At 34.6% G+C, this 25267-nt stretch overlaps 1 protein-coding gene across 2 annotated transcripts in view; it reads left to right on the plus strand.

Moving 5' to 3' along the window:
- The window catches only part of LOC105229117 (G-protein coupled receptor dmsr-1), a 283338-nt gene that overhangs the window by 20162 nt on the left and 237909 nt on the right, over positions 1 to 25267 (plus strand). Inside the window, exon 3 of one of the 2 annotated variants that reach the window (XM_049453470.1) lies at positions 8622 to 8702. The exons of the other annotated variant lie outside the window; for it this stretch is intronic. The gene's annotated coding sequence lies outside the window, so the exon portion shown is untranslated. The remainder of the gene's footprint in view (positions 1 to 8621; positions 8703 to 25267) is intronic. 2 annotated transcript variants of the gene reach the window in all.

Below are 25267 nucleotides of genomic sequence, written 5' to 3' on the forward strand. Positions count from 1 at the left end.
TTATGCTTGTTTACATACCTATAAAGTTTGAAACGAGACTTATCGCTGAACAAAATTTGGCTTGAAAAGGTCGAATCTTCTTGGAACTTTTCAAAAATAGAGCGTAGCGATCTCATTTGAGAAGGTCGAGTGGTTTCAAGTCCGGCACAAGCTGTATTATCTACGCTTTCATTTTAAGATCTCGTCGTAAAATGCGCTGCGTCATTCCATACGTCAGTAATTGCTGCGAACGACAACGAATCGACTCTCCATGGTTTTCGTATACACTCTCAACTACGGCAGCTATATTTTCTTCACTGCTGCCTGGACGTGATCTATTCGGTGGAAAATTATTCAATAATGAATGGTGGGTCTCAAGATGAGTGATGGTAATACGAATAGTACGCCCAGTAGACCGATTATATTGATCATAAGTTGAGCGAAACACGCGAAACACAGAACGTGGATTTTCGGAGTAAAGTTGAACGATTTGTAAAAGTTGTTGAGGCGGAAGTCCTACCATGAAGAAATGCCAAACAATACTGAACAGAAATAACATAACAGCTTGACATGACTCATATGTGATCTGTCAGGAAAGGCTATTGAAAAAAGTACCTCTACTTGGTTACATGTTTCGCGATTCCTATACAAAATAATGCAACTATGAAGGGTATTCTAGCTTCCATACACTCGAAGTCAAGTTTCTTCTTTCTTTTTTCTCTTTTGCGTTTTTTTCTTTTTCATTTTTTTTTGTTCCCAGCAACTCTCTCTCTCTCTCTCTGAATTGACTTCAATTTGTCAAAAATCTTGTACAATGCCGAGGGCTAACGCTTGCAGCGTAATTTTGTGTACTACATTTTGGAGAGAGAAGAATGAAATCAGCAAAGCCAATGTTTATTTGCCCCATATATCCCACACATTGTTGCCTAAAAGCATTTCTGTTTTCGTAAGTTGGTGCTGATTTCTTGCTCTTTTGCGCTTTTTATTCCATTTTCATTATTGCTTACAAACAAAGTATTGTAATTTTCCATGTAAGCAATGAAGCAATTAAGTTGTCAATTGAATTTATTTGCGCCTCTGTACCGTTATTTGCGCTTTTTGCCGTTTTCGAATGGATTTTCATGCCGTACAGCAAACAATGTTAATTCATAAATTCAGCGACTTTTCACTCTTTGTTTGCTGAATGACGAGTACATTGAGTTCTATAGCTTTTAGTATTTTTCTATTTTTCGGTAGAAAAAAAACTGCGAATAATTTCGCATTACATTTTTAATGTGAATTTTTTAATTTACTTCGATCGCTTTGATAATTTTGTTTTGATCGTTAAATAGCTTTTGTTCTGTACAATTTATTGACCTTCATGAAATTAATTGATAATGTTTGTTTAAGTACTGGGTGCGGCAACTATTTTTATGGATCTAGCTATTAAAATTTCGGAATTAAATTACCGTTTCTTGGAAAATTCTTCTTTCACAATAGTGAACGGTAAACAAATATTAAACCGTATACAAAACTTTATACAAATACTACCTTTTTAACCAAAAATTATAGAAATCGGACGATAAGTACCGAATATGTGAACCATAGCCTATGCTAGAATCAGGGCAATAGTTCCGAAATACCTAATGTAATAGTTTTGACTTTATATCGTGTTTATCGGCCAAATTGTGAGTAGTAATTGTGTATACATAGTAAAGATATACAAAGACACTCTTCAAACGAAACTCATAGAGTATCTTTTTCTGGTAATAATTATTCGTGCTGCAATAATGATAAAATCGGGTAAATTTTATCTGAAACCCACATAAGTATCAATCAATCAGTCGCCATTTTTCAAGTTTCAAAATTTCCTTACGAATGTGTTCTTAGAACTCTTTAATTCTGGAGGATCGCTTGAACACACTTTGATTTTCAAGCAACCATACAAACAGATGTCATAGGACTGAAATATAGAGATCTAGGCTAGAGTCATATTTTCAGCCTCACGCTACAAAATAATTAGAAAAAGACGTAAGTCTAACTTTTAAATTTCATTCGAACCCTTACAAATTATGCTATGTTTCCAGTATAAGGTCATCCATAAGCCCTAAGGTCCTCATATTCGGCATCTTGCATCTTGAGAAGTTATAGTCCGATTTCTATCAGTTATTTAGATGAGGCTAAGTTGCTCCTCGGTAAGGTTGAGTGATCTGGCTAAGCGTTACGGTCATCGCTAAAGGATGTTGACCTCAACAAGGTTGAGTGACCTGACTAAAGGGTTATTGACCACGGGAAGGATGACTGACCTCACTAAATGATACTTGTTCTCAAGAAGGTTAAGTGATCTCTCTGATTTATTAACCTTAGGGGAAGATTATTGACCTCGGAAAGTTTCAATAAAGTGTTATTTACCCCATGAATGTTGAGTGTTTTTGCTAAGGGTTAATAATCGCACTAAAGATTTATAAACAACAACAAGGTTAACCTCTCTAAATTTATTGAATTCGCTAAGGTTAAGTAACCTAGCGAAAGGGTTATTGATCTCAGGAGAAATGAGTGACTTTGATAATAATTTGTTAACTTTATTGACTCTACGAAGATTGAGTGTCCTCGTTAGGGGAAATGACGTCGCTAAAGATTTATTGACCTCAGGAGAGTGAGTAACCTTGCTAAAGGGTTATAGACCTCAGAAAGGGAGAGTGACCACTCTGAGGGATATTGTCTTCAAGAAGATTGAATGACCTCACTTAAAAAACTTTGATCTGAGGAAAAATTAGTAACCTTGCTAAGGTATCATTAACATCAGAAAAGGTTATTGACCTCACGAAGTGTGAATGACGTCGCTAATGGTTATTGACTCCACTAAGATTTCTGAATATTTCCTTATATTGCAGTAAATAATAGTATAATGCAAATATAGTCCGTTCACCTTCGGTAAGCTCAAAATGATTTAGTTAACCAAATTGAGTTTTTGCAGTGAGTTTACCGCTAGCTCTAATATGTGTGCATAAATTTAAGCTGATCTGTCCTAATATACTTTTCTTTAGTACTACCGAAATCTTTTCTTCCTTTTCCTAATTCTTCTAATTTTCAACAAGAACCAACGATAAAAATTGCATACAAGATTTTCTGGCTAAATTCAAAACAAACATACTGCAACAACAACTTCATGTACTATATTGCAAAAACAATTTTATATACTAGATATATGTATGTGGCATTTAAATAAAAGGATTTTTAAACCAAAATTGTGGTTGCAGTTTTCAAACAAATTTGAAGCCGTCGGAAACTTTTCCTCATGTGCAAAATCGCCAAACCAACTGCCACAGAATTCATTTTAATGGAAGAACACATGGATTAGCTTTTATATACTATATATAACACTACTGCTGCTTTCATACATACTTTTATATATAGATTATATATTTTGTTATATATAGTATCTACTTACTATATATTCAGTAGTTTCTTGGCTGTCTCGGCGTGGCCTTGCCAGAATTCGGAAACTATTTTATATTTTTTGCATATGTGTGCACACATGTATATATGTACTTTATTGGATAAATACAGCAATATTTTTATGCAGTGGTTTCAATTTACCAGGAATACCACCGCCTAGTGATAACGGAACTATTCATGCACATGTGCATATCATATTATTAAACGGAGTAATTTTAGTTGTACTGTTGTTGGTCAGCGTTCTTGTGCAAAGATTTTCTTGCTTTTCATCTCTATTATTCCGGAAACTTTAACGATACGCAAAATATGCAAAAATTTATTCAACAAATACAGGGTGAGACCAATAGACATCCTGCGTTCCCCTTGTTGCGAGGGTCAACCTTACGACCTAACCTGACTTAAAAACTAAATTTTTCCGGAATACATTTATTTTTGTTCCCCTTTTCTGAATCCCATAAATTTAAAAATTTGGAAACTGCTGAAGACTAAGCTCATGTAGCTTCTTATAATCATTCATATTGCCATCTAATGTAAATTTCAAAGAGGTTACAGTTAAACAGCTTCTTAATCCTCTTTTCAAACAAATTCTCCGCTTCAAGTCTTATTATATGCCACATATACATATGTATGTGCATTGTTTATACTTTGCTGTATGTTTGACAACGGTAATGAGCTTAAAACCCAAGAAACATATCAAGGCCATTATTAAATTTTGGAAATGTGAAATATAAACGGTTTCAGCTTACATTTTTGGGTATACAATAACAATTATATATATAGGAATGTGTTCATTTTCGTATAATTAACACATGCAATTTATATGTATGTACATTTAGAATGTATAGTACTTTAGGGTGTCCGTTATTTCCCAGGTTGATATCCAGCTCAATATGCCCAATACCCTTTCAAAAAAAAAATGAAAATTTCGCGACATTTCTGTTTTTAAGTAGTTGTAATCGAAAAAACAAAAATTCTTTTGTCCAAGCCTTTAAGAATTGTATCTCAAAGACCTGTGTAAATCTTTATGATGATCGGCTGGGTATTTCTCGAAAAAAAACGAATCTAAAGACGGCGCACTTAGCCTAGCTAGCCTCAAGCGCACAAGTTCTCAGGGCTGTATCTCCGAAACTATTACTCGGATTAACTTAAAAATGTAGTACAGTATTCTAGAGGTTTTGCAACAATTCGATTTTTTGAAACCCTTAAATTGAAACCATTTCGAAATTCCCTATTTTTTTTAAAGAAAAGACACAGAAATTTCAAATTTAGTGTGGAATGCTTATTACCATTCGAAAGAAATTTTGTTGGCTTTTATTTTTTGAAGACTTCCTCTTGCCGCGCCTACGTGTTAGATGATGTATCCATTGAGTTCAATTTCGATGACTCGTTCGAGCATTTCGACTGGTTACTGGCGAATTACAAGCGTGATTCTTAGCTCGAAAGCATGAATCGAAGCGGGATTGTCCGACATCCTCATAGAAAAAAGTCTATCGGCGTGATATCACACGATCACGGTGCCCAAAACGTGAAATTACCTGTTCACCGAAATGTTCTCTCAATAAATCCACTGATTGATGCCAAGTGCGGAAAGTGGCGCCGTCTTCTTGAAACCAAATATCACCGAAATCACGAGGTTCAATTTCAGCCATCAAATAGTCGGTTATCATGGCCCTATGACTGTCGCCATTAACAATTCTTACCTCTAAGTTATCTATCTATATATCTTTTAACATTTCTTTCAAACAACTTGTGTGGGATTCACCGTGAGAAAATTTTTTTTTTTACAGTCAAATGTTCATTCAATATTGAGTATATGTACTATATATTGGCCCTACTAATGAATATAGCTGTCGACGTGTGACAATATTGCAATATCAGTTTGCGAACAGCATCAATAGTTTCCGGAACAAAAACTGATTTTGGACAAGCTTCACATGCTTCTTGGCATGATCTACGACCATAATTGAATTCATCATACCATTAACAAACGCTGGTCTGGGATGGAGTTTGATCGTCAAAATTGAAATAATCTTTGTCGAAAGTTGTGGAAAATAATCGCGCGAAAATGTTCGCGATCTAATTCCACTTTTTCGTCGAGATGAGTATTTTAAATCACTGTAAACAACGCAAATAGCATCAAAAATGCCAAATTTTACGGTAAAGTTGCGAGTTGTTGCATTGCAACACTAAGATTTCTAAATCGCGTAGTATACATATCAACGTATGTAATTGTTTTTAATAACCCACCACATATTATGAGAAACTTGAATTAACCTAATTCTAGAATCTATCAGACTTAATGCGTTAATCCATCATAAAAAAAATGAAATTGCTAATTTGAGGGTCAATGGTAATTAAGCACACAAAAAATATTTGAAAAAAAAAATTGTCAAAAAGGGTGCATACGCGCTCGCAACCATCGAGCATTTGTTCATTATTTCTGATACACTCATCTGTATCTACGCAAATACACAAACGAACACAAAACAGTACACATACATAATCGCCTACTTGTTTGGCTTGAGCTTCGTCAGCTAATTATGCAAAACAATTGCCAAAAGAGAAAACCGTAGAAGTGGTAATAGACCTAAAAACCGCTCGGGGATTAAAAACATAAAATAAAATTTTGAAAGCGAAAGATATTCACTTGCTAATTGCCAGGATGATTTATGATATTTTTTCCACATATGCGTAATTTAATCCGCGAATTTGTTGCTGCTTTAAATGGTTGAGAGAAAAAAGTTTTTAGATACCACATGCCTACGAGCACAAAGAGAATTTTCAGCGGGAAAAATTAAAAGATGGAAATTCAGCGTTTAAAATTAAAATGAGAATGTATTATGTTGGGTATGTATGTTTGTATGTATTTGTGCTGTGCGGATTAAACAGATGGTATATGAAATTTTATTTAAAAAGAGTTGCTTAACCCAGTAAATGTGATATTAATTCAAGCTAATCTTCTAGAGATCCACCAAAACCATATACATATAATTAGCAATAATAAGTAAATAAACTCTGAGAAATAAATATGTATTATATCTTTTTTGTCCTGTAATATTTATATATTAGGCCAATAGACTCATGGCGCGTTCCCTGAAGCGGCTCTTACAGTTTCGAAAGCAGGTCAATGTCAAAGAAAGCAAAATCTACTGAATACGGTGGTTGAGTGAGAACTATCGCTAGCTGTTTGGCCAAAAAGTCGTGCAAAATCATGGTAGATTTTGGGTGTCTTTGGTATGAGGCTAGCATTAACATGCTTCATGCCCAAAATATTAACTAAAATAGCTAAGCTGGTTCATAGGATAGGTTGAGATCTTCTGATAACTCTCTGATGCCAACACGACGATTTTCAGCACGTTTTTTTAAGTTTCTCAATGTTGTCGTCATTAAGGAGATACTTCGAGTAAAAACAGCCTTTTTTCAACAACTTTTTCTCTTATAAAAATTAAATAATTTATAAGAATTTTTTCTTGTTACAAACATACATAATTAACAAGGAAATTCTGAAAATTTTGGAAACAAATATTTTAAACTCGGGCATTGCGCCTGCGTTGATAGAATAACCCCTCACAGGTTCACCTAAAGTGAAAAAATACGTATATAAAACATTAACATATAACTTAGATGAAGGATAAAAGCTGAAAACATAATTTTGGACAGACATTTTTCCAAAAAAGAAATGAAAATTTCGTGAATTATTTTTAATGTTATAATCGAAAAATAATCCTTTGTTCAAGTCTTTAAGAATTGTACCCCAAAAACCTGTGAAAATTTTCATGAAGATCGGTTGAGTAGTTTTCGAGAAATATGTATATTTCTTCATTCATTTACTACGATCGACTTGAAAATTTAGGATAGTATTCTAGAGGTGTTGTAGAATTTAGTAAGAAAATTTTTTTTTATTTGAAACCCGTAAACCGTTTTCAATGAGACAATACTATTTTCGAAGTTAGTCTTTTTGGCAGCTGTTCCTCGATTTATGAACAGAGGATAACATTGGTTCATATTGCTTCAAAAATTAAGCAAACTATAATGTTACAGTCAAGGGGTAATCCTATAAGTCATGGTTAATGACCCCTCCGTGCCTGAATTGGGGGGAAGTTGTTACCCTTTATCTTCAACAATACGGCGCTATATGCCACACAACCAATTAAATAATCAAATTATTGAAGGAAACTTTAGGTAGGAACATTATCTTGTGTCAACAGCCTTCGGAATGGCCTCCAAAACATTTAACACCAGTGAACTATTTTTTGTCGGCTTTTTGTGGGGTTGTCTGGGCAGATAAGTGCGAGACGATTGACGCTATAAAATAACAGGTCCCCGGCCTAACAAAGTAAACATGTGTTTTGGCAAAATTCGTCTTTTTTATTCAACATAGTTCCCTTCAGGGGTAATAAACTGATTAAAGTGACCGTTCAATACCATTTCTAGATACTTGCAACCAGTTGCTACAGTGTACGTATCACTCATTCGGTTAATGGCGTTTTGTGAGCAAAACTTGTTGTAAAAGTGGGCGTGGCTCTTCCCTCTAATAAGTTTAAAGAACACATCTCCTAAACCACTGAAGCTGCAATAGCCAAAATTGCTGAAACCAAATCTTATGAAAATTTCTACTGTCTGTGTAAAAATGGATGAAATCGGAAGATAACCCCGATAACAGTACTGTTAAAAACTACTTAAAGCCGAAATATAAATAAATTACTCTTTCGTTTCAAAAACTCAACTCTTAATGCAAATGCAAAGAAAAGTCAAAATTATGCTGATAAATAACGGTACATACTGAGCATAAAAGGACTCACATGTCAACATCTGCGAAACAAAGCTCAAACTTAAAAGACTTAATTAGAAGCAAAAAATAGCAGGCGATTTATGTTGCTTTTATGACATTAACTGCGCAATTGGCTTATTAGTGCAGACGACAGCGTAATTTACGAACAGGTGGCAACGCTTATTTATCAGTTTCAGCAAGAAAGTACAATATATAAACATTGGAGCACTAAAGCAGCATCTATGCAAATAAAAACACAAACGCACACTGTTAAATGGCTTGTTTCGCTTTAATTCACTTAGCTTTTGAGCTTATGAGCACAGCTGTTGGCACTGTTATTTGCAGCCTTCTATATGTATGTGTATGCATAATATCTCATTTTTTTTTGTAAGTGTATTCATATATTTTATTCTCTTCACTTTCTTCATTTCAGTGTCTGATCTCCGTTTTGTTGCAATTCGCATCGTATGTGGGTATGTGTGTCGAGCTCGAGCTGCTGGCATTCTCCATTTAGGTATGTAAGTAATAATTGGCCAACTTAATTAATTTTATGTATGTATACCTACCTACCTCTTTAAGCAATATGCTCAGCTTTGTATGTGTGTGTGTAAATCAAGCTCAAAGCACCAAACCGCCCGACACATTTTCCCACTCGGCCTTTTCAGCGTTTTTGTTGCTTCTTCATTTCAACAATATTCGCTTGTGAAATTTCACACTCTGTATATGTGTATGTGTGCACAAATATTTCATTCGTATGTGTGTGTGAGCTTGTTACACACATTCGTAGTGCTCTTGATGAATTTCCAGTGTGTTCATACTTCCTGAGGGTGCAACTGGTGTAACTAGCACTCGGTCATTTATGTATTCAACTGTTTACCTGAAAAGCTTACCCGAAAAGCATGCGTTTTTGTACGAAAATATCAGTTAAATTAATTAAGTTAATGTGTATCTTTAGGAGAAAAAATTAATTTTTTGTTAGTGATTTTTATGGTAAACAATTGTACACTAAACAATGTTTGGTTCTATGGCAGAAACATCAAAGCTCTGAAAGGAAATTTTGGCTGTGAAGCTAAGCGTAGTAGAAGGTTAAAGAAAGTAAAGTACATTGTGGATACCCAGAATTGAGTTATGTTTTCTTAACATTTCTTATTAAGAAATAGAAACCTCTGAAAGAAATGTTTTTTAACCCATTTGCGGTTTCCTTGAAAACACTTTTTGACCCTGATATGAGTATGCATCCAAATAACTAATTAAAATTGTCGTTGGTTGTATAAAATGTTTTGAAAAAAAGCTTCCATTTGTTTCCAAATGACATTTCTTTAGCATTGGGAACACTTTTTTTTTGCCAAATTGATAAAAGTGTTCAAAATAAAGTTATTAGTCATATTATTGCCATTTAAGGGGTTAAATGGCTTTCTTCGGGTAAAAAATAAACTTTTTTCCTCATATAAAAAAAGAAATATGAAAATTTGAAATTTTCGGAAAAAACACTTTATATTCGGCCATTGAGACGCCATTCCCGTTGATCCCTCGGAAAAAAATATGCCCCCGCGTTAGCCGGATGACTCCTTACAGGATCATCTAAAGTGTAAAAAATACCTGTTTTACTTGAAACCTTAACTTAGCGCTTGGACAAAAAATTTATATTTTGTAAAACTTTTATTTTTCTTTCAAATAGTTGTAATTGAAATAAAATGCTTCGTCCAAGTCTTTAAGAATTGTAACTTAGAGATATGTGTAAAATTTCATGAAGATCGGTTAAGTAGTTCTCGAAAAATTTTGCCAACGGACTAAAAAAAACCCAGTTTCAAACAAAACGAGCTTAAAGACGTCGCAGTTCGTCCAGCTAGCTTCGAGCGCATAAGTTCTCAAGGCTGTATCTCCGAAACTTTTACTCGCAAATCTGAAAATTTAGAACAATATTCTAGAGGTGTTGTGTTATAGAATTTAATAAAAAATATTGATTTTTTGAAATCCGTAAACCATTGTAACCCCTTAAGGGGGAGTCTGCTTTAGAAGCTTCAAAAATTCGATTTTTTATGTCCCCAAAGTTATAGGGAAATAATGACCGAGCATCAAGCAGATATGTATATGAGCGCTTGGGCAAAAAGCGAAAACTTTGACACGCGATTTCTCGGTTTTTCATTTTTACGATTCCCGCTTTTTTCAACTTTTCAAAAATTTGTAAAATTTTACACTTTTTTTGGAATTTATTTAGTTTAACTAAAAGATAAATTAATTAAAAATATGAATCTTTTTGAATTTTTTGTTTCCGATAGAAATTGCGACCTGCATCCTGCCCGCCGTCCGACAAATGCACAAGCGAGATGCAACGGGCAATTGCTTCCCAAAAACAGAATATCAAAAATTTCGTATCCAAAAACTTTGTGAATGATGTTTAAATATATAACAATAAACCCCAGAAATTTCGCTTTAATCAATTATTTTTTTCCCTTTCAAAAAAATACTCAAAAAAATAGATTTTTTGAAGCCTCTAAAGCAGGCTTTCCTCTCAAGCTATTTTTTCCTACACAATAGAGAGATGAAAGAAATGCAAGCTCAATTCAAAGGTTCGCGTTCTTTCGTAGTGAAACACATTTTTTTGGCAAAAATCATTTTGTTTCTTCAACTTAGTTCCATTCATTGCTGACAAACTGATTGTAATTCAGTTTCGGTTCTTCTACCGGCGTCGCTTTTGCTAAAGGTTCAGGCCTTTTGGTACGAGTATAGCATCAACATGTCTCATAACTGAAACCAAACTGTGTTGAGTTGGCTCTCATAATATATAAGTATGTAGGTGAATGTCAATGCTTCTTAGAATGTGAAGACAGGTTCAAGATCGTACAAATTATTTGTAAACACCCTTTAAAGCAGATGTTCAAATTTTCGATTCTGTCGTTTTCATCCCTTACCCAAACATTTTATAAAAAATAGAGTGATAGTGAATTAAATTTTTACAAAAAAAAATATTTTATGAGACATTTGACTATATAGGAAGTTCTATGGTCAATTTTAATAATTTGTTTTTTTTTTTTAAAGAAATTTAAATTTTAATAGTACATGAAATATCAAATACAATTTTTCAGTTCCCCAGTTACTTTATTATTGACAAGTTTTGGCATATTTTTGGAAAAAAATAATTATTTTCGAGATCGGTTAAAATTATCCATAAGCTAAGCATTTAGATTAATGTTCCTTATGGCGAAATATTGTAAAATGATATCAATATTTCCAGTAATCTTACGCTGGTTTTAGTCGATTTTGACTGAATTGCTTGCCTTATACAAATCTATCAAGTCTGTTACAGTCGAATAAACCATCTTTGATTTAAATGCAAACACAAAATTCTCATATTTGAATTGATTGTTAAGAAGTTATTTAAATTTATTTATTCCCATCAAATGATCCAACAGAAGTGTTAATGAACTGAATAAGTACTGTGAACTATATATAAAAACCATCTCCATTCGATACAATTTTCATTGGGTTTCATGGAATTTGTTGTTCTGAGCAAGATGTTGTCTACTTTTAGGGGCATTTATAATAGCAACTTAGCAAAGCCACTCACCTTATTCAATAAAACCAATCGACAGAGCGCATATCGTCAAATACGTCGCTTATGGTGTATTGTAGACATTCTAATAATCATTTTATCTATTTTGCACAATAAACTAAAGTGTGTTGATTGACAATTTTGTCTGTGGAAAAGTGCATGAATAATCATATTTAAATTTTGAGCTAAGATTAAAGCTGGACTCATTTTAATTCTCACACATACCTATATGTTTATTTTAGATTTACGGTGTAGTGAGTATGCGAACCTTTACTGTAGTAATGAATTAGTAATTCTTGCCTACAATTAGGCATACCATTCCAAATATTTATCCAAGACACAAACCAAAAATAATCAAAATACAAAATTACTAGTTTCTTATGATTGAAATTTTTTATTTCAGTGAACATAAATATTTGACCATTTAAAAACATTCACAAAAAATATATTTGATGATTGTAGTCATAAACCACTTTGTTGATTATTTAAACTCTTTTTTTATTGGTTTCTTATAAATTAATTATTTCTAGTTAATTTAGCTTCGATATCCTCTATGTGGGTACATTCTACGCAATTCTAGAGAAAAAATAATTCAATAACTAAAGGAAAGGAAGCAATTCAAAGTTATACGTAGATACTACACTAAACAAACATATATATGTATATACAATATATTCACATACCTATAGATTTAGCAATTGTGATATTTATGGGCTTTGTTTTGTGTTTCCAATGCCCAACTGCCACCATACGCGGAACCTCACCTGAAGCAGTAGTTTGCAAAATCTGCGAAAACGTGGCTAGCGGCTAAATCCTCTGGAGTGAGTGGTGTGCGTTGTTCATGACAACGCCAAGCTGGGATAAAAAATTGCCAGGCATTAGATGTCGCTCAGCAACACACACATATAAACAAACACACATATTTAAACAAATCTATAGGTGCTTGTATAAGAGAGGTGTGCTTGAGTGGAGAAAAATCGAAAAAGCGTTGAATATCCTAAGTAAATCCTATGCAAACCGAGCGCCGACTATCATTTGCCACAACTTAAGGGCAAATTGAGTGATGCGCTAGAAAATGAAAAAGAATTACTTGGATCTCTGCGGCAATTCGCAGCATACGTTCAGGCGCTTAACGTTATGCCAACCACGGCTTCACCGCACTGCCAAACGAGCGAATTGAAGCGAAGCATGCAGATTGTGTCTGCTCGCTAAAGTGTCGCATAGGCGGAAATGCTTGAGTTCATTTCATACATATTTTCTCATTTCTAGCTGGATTTCTTTTATTTCTTTTTCGCGCATTTGTTTTTCTAATATCGTGCAAGTTGCAGCTGCTGTCGTTGGACAGCAGGCAATCACTCGGCGTACTTAAAATAATAACGGTTAAGTTACGTAAAGTACTGGTTTCTCCCCAGTGGCAATCTTGTCTAGTGTTTGTATAAGATATGGGGTTCAAGGTAGCGTTTACTAAGGAGAATTTGTGGTGTTAATAGAAGAAAAATAAGTAGTTTAGTGGGGAAACTGCAATAAGTAGTTCTGCTGGCCCATTTTTAATAGATTGTAGACAGTAATACAAGTTAAGCGGCAATGAGAAGCGGGAATGAGAATAATATAACTATTCGCATTACTCGAAATCTTCAGTTGAGATTTCGACTCGATGTGAACTAGCACAAAAGTCAGCGATGCAAAGTGAAAGTATCTGAGCTCAGTAGAGGCCTTTCTTAAAGCAAGACCAAATTAGTATTATAATACATTCTTCTTCTTTATTGCCGTTAAATGACCATGTGCGACTTGTAGATTTTGGTCTTTGTTCGTCGAGAGAGAACTTTACTCTCAATTACGTGCTCAGTCTAAAGTAGCACTTGTTGGCAACAAGAGTTATTTCGCGTTATCACACTTCAACGGTTGAATTACTCAGCAGTTTTGTAATTTGAGCAATTTCTTCAAATATCTCTTTATTAAATAACTCTTACGAGTCCCAAATGCGATTTTCTGAGAATTTATTAAACCACAATGCGATACCAATAACCCGGTGACAGTTGTGCAACAGCCAAACAACCAATTGCTTGTGCAAACTAGTTGAGCACAGTGAGCGGATATCGAACGGAACTCCAGCTGTGTTGACACAACTCTCAGCGCTCTACGCTGTTTTCATAAATATTCAAGGAATGTCTGTTTTGTTTGCACTAGTCCCACTTAGCAGCGGGACTGTCATTGTTAGTCAAGTATAGTCATTCATACCAATTGTTATTGTTGTTGCTGCACCTTGGCGCTTTGAGGTTATTCCAGACGCCGGTGGAAAAGCTGCTGTTGCTAAGGCGCATTCACAACTTTTTTTTGTAACAAAATTTTCCATAAACCAATTTATGAAGATTGCTTGGTGGATGAATGGTTGAAATTGAGGACAAATATCTCATACATTACTATATACTATTTAACTGTGACATTGTGGTCGCATAAAGATAACGGTTAAAATATACCTTACTTATGTTTTTATAAGCCGCTGAGCTCGCTGGAAAGAGCACTCTTACACAAATCGTATTAGGATGGGTGGTTCAGGTGTTCTACGGTCGTAGTGCACACGGAGGCTGGATCTATAGGCCACACCAAATGGCACTTGTATGGTTTTGAAATCTTGCTGACTCATGGCGGCATACAAAAGGTATATGGAACTACTAGTTCTTAGTAAGGTTCACAGTCCTATTAGCACTCACGCTGTGATCCTAATGATTTGGAGGACCCAACGTATCAAAGTTACAGCGAGGAAGATGAGGTGGTAACATGTAGCCACTTTCTCTTTCACTGTTCAACTTTGGTTAGACTAAGGTTGAAGTATTTTACTTGCCATACTTTCTACGACCCCGTTCCGTTGGAAGATTTCTTGTTCATTAGATATGAGGCTATCTCTAGGCGCTTTGTGGAAATACGACGGTCTTTTGTATCTCTACCTAGGCGTTCAGGGATCACAACGGACAAGCGTTTCTAGCAGCTTATTTCCGGAGATAATAGCTTCCACATACATTTTTCCTTAATAATTTTATTTTATTGTTCATATTGCCAGATTTAAATAATTTGGGAATTAAATTAACTTCTAAAAGGTGGCAACTCTTAAAGGAAATAAAAAAACCATTGAAAAACTGTAATCCCTCATAAACTTTTTTATTTTGTTACTAATTTTCAAATGTTCGGTCTATTCCTTGAATTTAATTTTTTAGTTAAGTGGCAACTCTTTTCCAAAAAACATATTTAAAATTTGTTTTAACGTTGTCAGACTCTAAAGTACGTTTAACATAAATTTTAATATAGAATTTCCAAACAGGTGGTAATCCTTACCTGTGGTAATTTAAGGAATAAGACCGAACATTTCAAACATAGTAACAAAATAAAAAAGTTTAGGAGGGATTACATTTTTTCAATGGATTTTTTTATTCCAAACCCTATGTCTGAGATAATTCCAAAAGTTTTTTTAATTCCACAGCCTTCCTTTTATAAATTTATGCTAACAAATAAGTCGAAGGACGAGGATAGTCCTCGATTCTCCCTCACCTTTCTGCCCTAACTTTAGTTTCAGTCGGCATGCTCCTACTGTCACCCTTACCAATAGTTTTTCCAACATCCTTTTCAGTGAACGGTTTCTTGCCTAGTTGATAGTGTTCCATAGCTAAAGTTGAAGCCTTTGTATTTTCACTGAGATCGGTTCCGACCAACCCTTCTATATTTGTATTTTTTTTTATATTATATATTTTTTTTTTGTATTCATATTTTTGAGATCCCTACCCAGAGCCCGTATCCACCGTCTCGAAAGGTAAGTAATATTCACAAGTTTGTCTTCGTTGCGACACCAAGGGGAAGTTGGACGAATGCTCTTATGAAATAGCGCGTCCTGAGCCGACAAGCTCGAAGATGGAGTCATCACATTCTGCACCTAATACTATAAATTAATGTTAACGCGAGGGAAACATACCTTCAGGCCTGCCAAGATTTTAATGAGGTGGCGAAAGGCTTGGCATTAAACCATCAGCCATTTTTGCAGGATGTCACCTCTGCTCACTTAAGTGACAAAATGCGTCCACTATAGACCAGAGTTCAATTAGTTAATCAATCCATCTAATAGTCCTAATCTAGTTACTAGTCCAGTAAAAGGTCGAAAGATTAAAAAGTTCGAAAGGTGGGGACGGCCGCAGGTCATTTAGTGCTACTCTGGATGCAACGCGTGGAGGTGAACATTCGCAGTTCCTTACTTTTTTAAAGAACAACCACAGAAACTTAAATTTTAATGGGGAATGTTTATTATCATTCGAAAGAACATTTTTTGGCATTTATTTTTTGAAGATTATCTCTTTCAAATGTTTACCGCGGCTACGTCTCAGATGGTCCATCCGTTGAGTTCAATTTTCGATGACTCGTTCGAGCATTTCGACTGGTAACTGGCGAGATGACACGCGTGATGTGATGGAATTGTCCGTATAGATTTTCGACTTTACATATCTCCAGAGGAAAAAGTCTTAACGGTGTGATATCACACGATCTTCGTGGTCAATCGACCGACCCAAAACGAGAAATTATCGGCTAATCGAATTGTTCTCTTAATAAATCCATTAATTAATGCATTGTGTGGTAAGTGACGCCGTTTTGTTATAACAAATTAATAGCCTTGAGTGCAATTCATTACTTCTGAAAAACTTTCACTATGTCAAATCATATGACAGTTTTTGTCAAACTAATGACAACACCTTTTGACAAGCAAGTGAAACGAGTCAAATTCTTTTTTGTTATTCAAGTTAGTATAAAATGTCGCTCTTAGCATCGTCAACTTGTTACCAGTGAAATATCACTTATCGATTGAGAGGAAACACTTGTCATCACTTTCTTCTAATTGTCATTAAATGTGACATAACCATGTTTAGACACATATCACGCTTTAGTCAGAATTCTAACATCTCCAAATAATGAATTTTCAATATATATCCTTACTACTTATTCTTAATATATTTGAACGTATAGTTAATAGGGTCTGAGAGATATTACGAATACAGCGCCACCTGTCAGTTCGTATTTGTGGTGCTAATATTTTGTTTCATTTGAAGAAAGTATAACTCAAATATAAACTTACCCTCTCTCGTAAGCAATCCCTTAATACAACTTTAAAAAACTGTTATTTAGTTTCAGCCAAACTTAACTAAATATGCTTAAATCTCCACCTCATACTGCAAAAAAAAATGTCCTTTCAAGTTTTTGCGCGACCGCACAAAATTTCCGTTAAGTAGCTTGACCCTTTTGGTTCACATGCATACCATACACACTCATATGTATGTAGTTACAAAATTTAATGTTTGGTTGTAATTATAAAAACACTTTTGATTTACTGTAGAAGGTCGGATGTTAAAAGATTAAAGTGCGCTTTGAAGTTTTTTATTGCCACAGGGAAGGCTTAAAACCAAAAAAGCAAAAAAAAGAGGAACATAACCAAAAATATGCCAACACGTGCTCGGCTCGGTATTTATTATGATAAATAAAATTGTTTTACGCAAGGGTTTGTTTACAATTGCATACATACACGCACAGTATATAAATATGTTCGCTTAAATATTTACACACAAGGCGTGTGTGTCTAGCCGAAAGATTACATGCTCGAGTAGATTTAGGCCCGTATAATTTTAGGCTTCAAAATAGGAGAAAAATCGTTTCATTTGTAAGAATATTTAATTGGTTTAGTTATGGAAAAAGCTAAGATATTAAAATATAATAAAAATACATTCTTTCGTCATATTCCGTTAAATGAAAATTTTCCGAGAGACTGGCTGGATTATAGTCACTCAACATTTCATTTTTTCGATGTTTCGCAAAAAATGATTTTAAACAAAGTCACTCATTTCTGCTGAGGAATAAAAGTAGCTGTTAAACGGAAATGACTTACAGATTAAGCAGCGCTTTTCGCTCTGTCAGTCTTAACGAGTTGTCAAACTAGTTGAGTTGTCAAACTAGTTGAGTTTTCAATCTAGTTGAGTTGTCAATCTAGTTAAGTTCTCAAACTAATTGTGTTGTCAATCGTATAAGCTTTTATCATGAAAATTTAAATTTGATCCCAAAAGCGTTGACATAAATTGTTGTTACAAGGAAATGATAACCAGATTGGTTGCCTTGACTACAACTGTCATAGAATTTGACTTAATGGAAACGTCAATAAATAAACAATATGAATGAACAGAAATTAGGTTTTTGTCCATCGCTTTCACTGACTTGTGGTACGGTGCATTGACTTGGTGAAACAGCGTTTTTTCTTTAAACGCGACCACTTTTTGTCCTTCAAAAGATCCAATAACGCTATGTAATAGTCGCTGTTGATGGTCCTTCCTTTTATAAGGTAGCCAAGAAGAATTATTTCGACTCTTACTCTTTCACGCTTTGGTGCGGGTTCATCGTACGCAGTCCACTCGAATGACTTTCGATTGGAATTCGGAGTGAAATGATGGATCCATGTTTCATCCATTGTAACATATCGACACAAAAACTTGGGTTTATTAGGCTTGAACATCTCCAAACCCTGCTCCGAATCATCAAATCGCCGTTGTTTTTTCCTTCCAAAAATCCTTTTCATCCATTCTTTTCACAATAACAAAAGTTGCTTCACTCAAAATGAATTAAACTAATGACCCGCAAGCTGTTTGACTTGAGCTCTTTATCAGTACCTTCACGCTACTTTGTTATCCGACTTGCTTGGGTGTCGTGTCACTACGGAAACGCTGGAAACAGCAAAGCCTAAGAGCTTGTTAGAGATGGCCGCCTTTAAAAATTTGTGGCAGGCTCAAAAGGTTGATATATAGGGTTCTGATGATTCAATTCTAGGATTTTAGTTTGGACCAGAGTTTACAAGTGCTCACATGGATTTGTTCGCTAACTTCGGTATCAAATATACGACCTAACCTAACCCAAAAGTATAAAGAAACACCAAAAAATATGGAAAAATGCATTTGATGTGTATTTCGACTACCCGAATGACAGTATTATGACACGACTGCAACAAAGAGCGTAAATGTTTCTGCTTTTTTTAAAACAGATATGAACAAAAACTCATTTTTGACAACCTGCTGTCACTAATCAATAGAATCATGTTATCAGGCTGACGTTTAAAGCCTGAAAGTACAGCTCACTTTGTAATTAAATTTCTGTGACTGTGACCAAATATGTCAAACACTTACGGCAATAAATTAAATTATTTTGTGTTAGAGTCAAGCTGTGAACTTGCGTCAAAGCCATAAACTTATTTATCTTAAACAGCGTGAGAAACGTGTTAACAGCATGTAATGCAATTCTTCTTTAATTAATTCATCTAAAATGTGCAAAATTATTCTGTGAGGTGTAATATATAAGGTAATAGTTTTTTATAATTAAGTGTATTGCAAACAATATTAGGAATAGTTTAGGTCGGTTGCAATATGTCAAATTACTCTTAATTTAATTTAGTGTCAGTTAGAGCTGTCTAATTAATTTATACTGTCTGATAAATATGAATCTGTCCAGCTGTCCCTAGCATAACCATTTGAAGTTGAGGGTTTTTCAATATATCACCATATTCGTTTAAGGCAAATCCTTTAAGAATCTCTCCGACAGCGTGAAAATGGATGAAACTGGTTCATAACTCCGCCCACTCTACATTTAGCGGTTTATTAAAAACTACTTAAGCCGCGATAAATCAATAAATTATTGATTTAGAGACATAAAATAGCTTTGTAGAAGTCAGTGTCAGATTTTTGTAGATTATCTTTTTCAAATGTTAGATGTCGTCACGTCTTAGATCGCCCATTCGTTGAGTTCAATCTACGATGAGTCGTTCGAGCAGTCGAAATGGTAACTGGCGAATGACACGCGCAGTGTTTTGCTCCCAAGCCTGAATCGAAGCGAGATTGTCCGCATATATAGTATATACATTTATATATATGTATTATATATATTAGTACTTTTACAAATTCCTACAGGAAAAGGTCTTACGGACGGTGTGATATCAAACGTTCTTGGTGGCTAATCGACCGGGCCAAAACGTGAAATTATCTGCTTACCGAAGTATTCTCTGAATAAGTCCATTGATACATTGATTCATGCGATGTGTGTGAAATGTGAGTTAGGCTTCAAATAGTATATGTGACCTGGTCTATGGAAAGGGAGCTTAGGTGTCAAAAAATCAATTTTCACTTTTTAGTTGATTCAGATGGTTGTTGGATGTTGTTCATTTTTAACAGCTGTTCCCCAGAAAACTAGTTTTCGCACGTTAGCTCCCTTTTCGTAGACCAGGTCACATATGACGATGGTGCGATAACAGTCGCCATTGACGGTTACGTTCTTACCGGCATCATTTTTTGAAAAAATATGTACCGATGATTCCTCAGGCTCACAAACCACACCAAACTGTTGTTTTTTTCTGGATAAAATAGCAGGTCTAAAATCTATTCATATTGCTCCTTGACTCGAATGCGACAATTTTTCTTATTTACATATATATAATACCTATGGACCCAGAAAGATCGGATCTTCTTTTCAGGAGCTTATAGAACGAAGCGATATTGCTTGGGAAGGTCAAGCGGCTTCAGTTCTTTCACAAGCCGTAATTTGTATGCTTTCAATTTAAGATCTCGGCATAAAATGCGCCTTTCATACGTCAGTCCGAGTTGTTGCGAACGCCTACGGCTACTTTTAGCTACGACTGCTATATTTTCTTCACAGCGTGCTGGACGTGGTCTCTTCGGTCGAATATTATTCAATAATGAATGCTGGATCTCAAGATGGTTGATGGAGTTGCGAATAGCATGCTCAGTATGCCGACGCGAACTTTCGTTATACAACTGAACTATTTGTAAACGTTGTTCAGGAGTAGGTTTTTCCGTGATGAAATCCCAACCGAACAAAAAATAAGTTGAAAGCTTGACACGACTCACGCATTATCTCTCAAAAAATGGCTACTGAAAAAGTACCTGAATTTAGATCACTCGTTATTTCGCAAGCTTTGAACCTTGCAGCTTGAAATAGTATGACATATTCCGTTACTCCCGAACTAAACTTTACGTGTTGTTTATTACATTTTCGTTGAGTTTATTTTATAGTGGCTTTCAGTTTCCTCTTTATTTTATTTTTAAATTCCTGGAGCTTTAACTTACTTCTTTCCATATGCGCATATGTATTGGTGTATAGTTAAAAATTGTTTATGTTGTAATCGAACTTTCCGTTGAACTTTCTAGTTGAATAATTTCAATCGTTAAATTGCTTCTCAAATATTTTCATATGCAGCTTAGTTTACCAATCAACCAATTGGCAAATGTTTCATATGCGTTATGCAGCTCCATATTTTCTTTGCGCGCAGGTAAATATGGAACTAGAAATATTCCAAAAGCGAGTTAAGCAATCAAGCAGTGAAAACCATTTCGTACAATAATTTGTACATGTGTATGTGTGTGTGTATACATATATATTTGGAGTGAATAGGCTAAAGGATCACGTGTGCAAATATTTGTAGTTCAAGTAATTGCTTTACATGGAAATTTTTAATATAAATAATATAGATTTGCTCAAGATAGCACAGCAGCTGCTATCGAAGGGTTATCCTGATGTTATAAATATGGAAATGAAAGTATAAAAAGATTGCAAAATTTTTAAATCCCAAACTTCGGCTTTGCTATACACATATCGGACAATTTTCGAAGTATATTCATAAAACTAGTCGTACTGAAAATATTAGATACGTGCATCAAGTATCTCCTAATAATTAATTTAATTTAATTTTAATTTAATTTTTCATTTCCAGTACATGATATTATATTTATTAATAATATATTGATTAATTCAGTAAAAAATAAATAATTAACAGCTGGCAACCCTACTCAAAAAGAGAATATTTTGTAATCATTCTTAGGTCTCTAAAGTTTAATGCACATGTTTCAACATTATTATTTAATTCTGTAAATATTTTTAAAAAGGTGGCAACCCTCTTTAAAATATTTTCAACTGTAACGATTTAAATCACTTTAGTATTGTACAGAGTAACTTTTTTCCTGATGATTTTGTAAAATTGAAAGTTTCAAGCAGGTGGCAAGCCTGTTAAACACTTTTTTAACATCAAATCCGATTCAACTTATGTATTAAGTTTGCTAATATTTTAATATAATCCATTTGTCCCAATGAAAAAAAAAATTTAAAGTTCAAAGAAATCGGAAATTGAATAAAAATAAAAAAGTGGCAACTCTTCTGAAAAAAATTTAAACTCCAAGCATTTTTTAGCAGTTTAGTTGTGCTGCTTAAATAAAATAATTCTTTTTTTAGCTATCTTTTAAAAGATTAAAATTCAAAAAGCTGCCAACCCTTTCTAAAAAAATATTTGTAACTGTTAACCATTTTAAACACAGTTCGTTTACCTTTATGGTAATGTACATATCTATGTAATTGAATAAAACATCTAGGTGGCAACGCTTCTAAAATGTTCAACTGTTTCTTAAATGCCCTTAAATTCAAAACCCATATTGTAAGCATTTGTTTCTCTTAAAAATTTAATTAAAATAAAATTTTTATGCAGATGGCAACTCTTCGCAAAAAATATTTTTAACTGTACCCGTTGTTAAGCCCGGTTCCTTTTTTGTGCCCATATTGTATTGTACGCATCCATCAAATTTAATAAAAAGTTTAGAATAGGTGGCAGCCCTGCCTAACTATTCAACTGTTTGCATGCTTTAACCTTGTTAGTTTGATATCCATATTTTAAGCATTTTTTCTGCTAAAATTTCATCAAAAAAAGTTTTAAACAGGTGGCAACCCTTCTCGAAAAATATTTTTAACTTTAAACCTTTTTAAACTCATTTCTTTTATTGCGAATATTGTAATATGCTAATCAATTGAAATAAGTTTAAAATAGGTGGCAACGCTACTAAAATATTAAACTATAAGAATTCTCAAATCGTTTTAATTGTTATCAATATGGTCAGCATTTCTTTTTCTTAAAAATATATTCAAATTACAATTTCCAAACCGATGGCAACATTTTAACACACTTTTTCTTAAACCCAAACGAGTTCCTTATCGAACTATGAAACATAGAGAAACTATTTACATAGTTCAATTGAGATTTCGTCATCAAATCCAAACATTTTTAATTTCAAAGATTTCAGATCCAGAATTTTACTCTATAACCAAAGATTCTGTTCAGAGCTTGACCAAAACGATCAGTTCAGCTACCAGTGAGGCATGGCAGTCGATATCTCTTAACAACACTGAATGAAAGTTTGAGAGGCTTAGTCATTGACGTTCAATATTCTACATAACGGTATACCCGAAGTATTCAAACGGTTAAACTTGGAAAAATTGCATTCGGCTCAGAGAAAAATTATAAAATCTAGATTGTGTACAGCTGATGAAAGAGTATCGAGAATCAACATGTAGGATTTCGGGAGTGAAATGTATCACCTTAACTCGCTTAAGCTTCTGGGCATTTTCCTCTTTCTCTTTCGCTATTTTCCATTCTCTATTTGCATGTCATACGTACATATATCTTGTTCAGGCTCATATTTTCATTCACTGTTAGCATATTTCACCGACTCATACTTGTTTGCCTCGAAGTTTTAATCTCGTCGGCGATGTATTATGCATGTTTGCTGAGCTGCTCGTTTATTGTGTTTGTATGTCTGCATTACGCCTACAAATATACTTGGCTTATTTATCTAGCAAAAGCTATAATTTCCTAAAAGAAGCAGCTTAGAGCTGCAGGCAAAGAATTATCCAGCATTGTTCAGTTGATCAATGCAAAGAATATGCCATTTGTTGCTGCTCAAAGGAAATAAAGAGCAGTGAGTCCAAGAATTAGCTGTAATGAAAATTAAATTTTCTATTTCCTAAGAAGAAAGGGACTAAAAGGAGCGAAAGGTAGCGTTCTACATGTCTTTGAATTGAAATGAATTGAATATAATCAAATGCAAAGAAACTGAGACAGAGAGAAAACTTATCTCACTTTCTTCACGTAAATGACCGGTTCCTACTTCTTTTTTGTACAAATTTAGAGAACAAATTACTCTAGCAATTGGGGTTTGTATAGCTTGAATAGAATATATAAAGTTCATCAAAAAGTTTGTAACACTCAGAAAAAAAGACACCCTTTAAAGTACATATGTATAAATATCCATCCGGACGAGCTGGTAACCATGGAGATCCTCATCTTACCTTAATTCGTTTGAAGATTGTTTATATCATAGAACGTAGCTAGAGAGATCTTTCTCTGCCATAGCTTCGGATTTTACCGCTGGGATGTTTGAATCGGCTTCACAAGCTCCACTGAAAAACTCCGTCGGTTATTATCCAGTGTGTTTTAAACCGAAAAAACCATCTCTCCAACTCGTGCCGAAAATCTAGACTGTCAACGTCCGCCTCTCAAGTGCACAGCGGATTATCAATGCGTTGATCAGCACCTTGAAAATTCCAGGCATTTCAGTACCAATTGGCAATGTGGAATGGACACACTAATCACCTTGGTACGGTTCGTGGCCCATCTAAAACTTTTGCCGTACTTTGGGTCCGGCACCCGTTGCATTGCAACTCCACTTCAACTGGCATAGTGTCAGTTCTTTCCGCATTCGGGCTTTAACCACAACCACTACGATACTCCACAAGGAGCCAGTTCGCATAAGCAGGTTGGACCGAACTCCAAAAGCTCCTGCTCCCTGTGGTATCAGAATTAAGTTTCCGGTGAGACTTACCATAGTAGCCGAAACTACAACCAGTTTAGTCCCCATACTGTTGTTGGCTGATGACCAAGGTTTGGACCCCATACTAACATAAAAACTAAGCCTATTCCTAGTTAAATGCCTTCACAGCTTAAATAATTCACGCGCAAACGACCTTAACGGTTCGGCATTCCGACTAGATGAGATCACATCGCTAACATTTAAATGTCCATTAGCCCAGTTAATCCCCTTACCACACATATATCTAATGCCCGAGTACATCGGCCATTCCGCAATTACATGCACCTAATCCTCGATCCGCGTCCCACACAAACACACCGACTATCAGATAGGTGCTTCTGTTGAATCCAGGGTGACTCGTGACAAAGCAGTTAATGAATGTCCATTCTCTTTTCTATAATGACCTCAAAACACCCTCACATTCAAATTCAGCCCTGAAGTCCGCTATTGTACTCACATAACATAGAATCCAACTATTCACTATAACAAATCAAGTCCAGATTATTATTAAGTACACAAAGTAGCCATGCACAATTTGTTTGAGTAGCCAATAAATGTGTCTCGTTCTTTATCGAAAGGCTCAACATTTTGTATGACTTGCCGCAACATTCTATTTGAACACATAATTTATTGGCGCTTATTTTTTGCGGCCAAATTATTATGTCATGCAGTCATAAGTTGGTGGTGTCTATTAAATGCTGCTTGCAAGCAGCGAATTTACGTCAAGAAATATTCGTAAATATGTGTTTATAAGCAAACAAAAATAAACAGTAATAAAAATATCCACATAACAGGAAAGTAACCCTGTAGGAAAAT

The sequence above is a fragment of the Bactrocera dorsalis genome, chromosome 3 (genome assembly GCF_023373825.1).
Source record: "Bactrocera dorsalis isolate Fly_Bdor chromosome 3, ASM2337382v1, whole genome shotgun sequence".
In the NCBI taxonomy this organism is placed as follows: domain Eukaryota; kingdom Metazoa; phylum Arthropoda; class Insecta; order Diptera; family Tephritidae; genus Bactrocera; species Bactrocera dorsalis.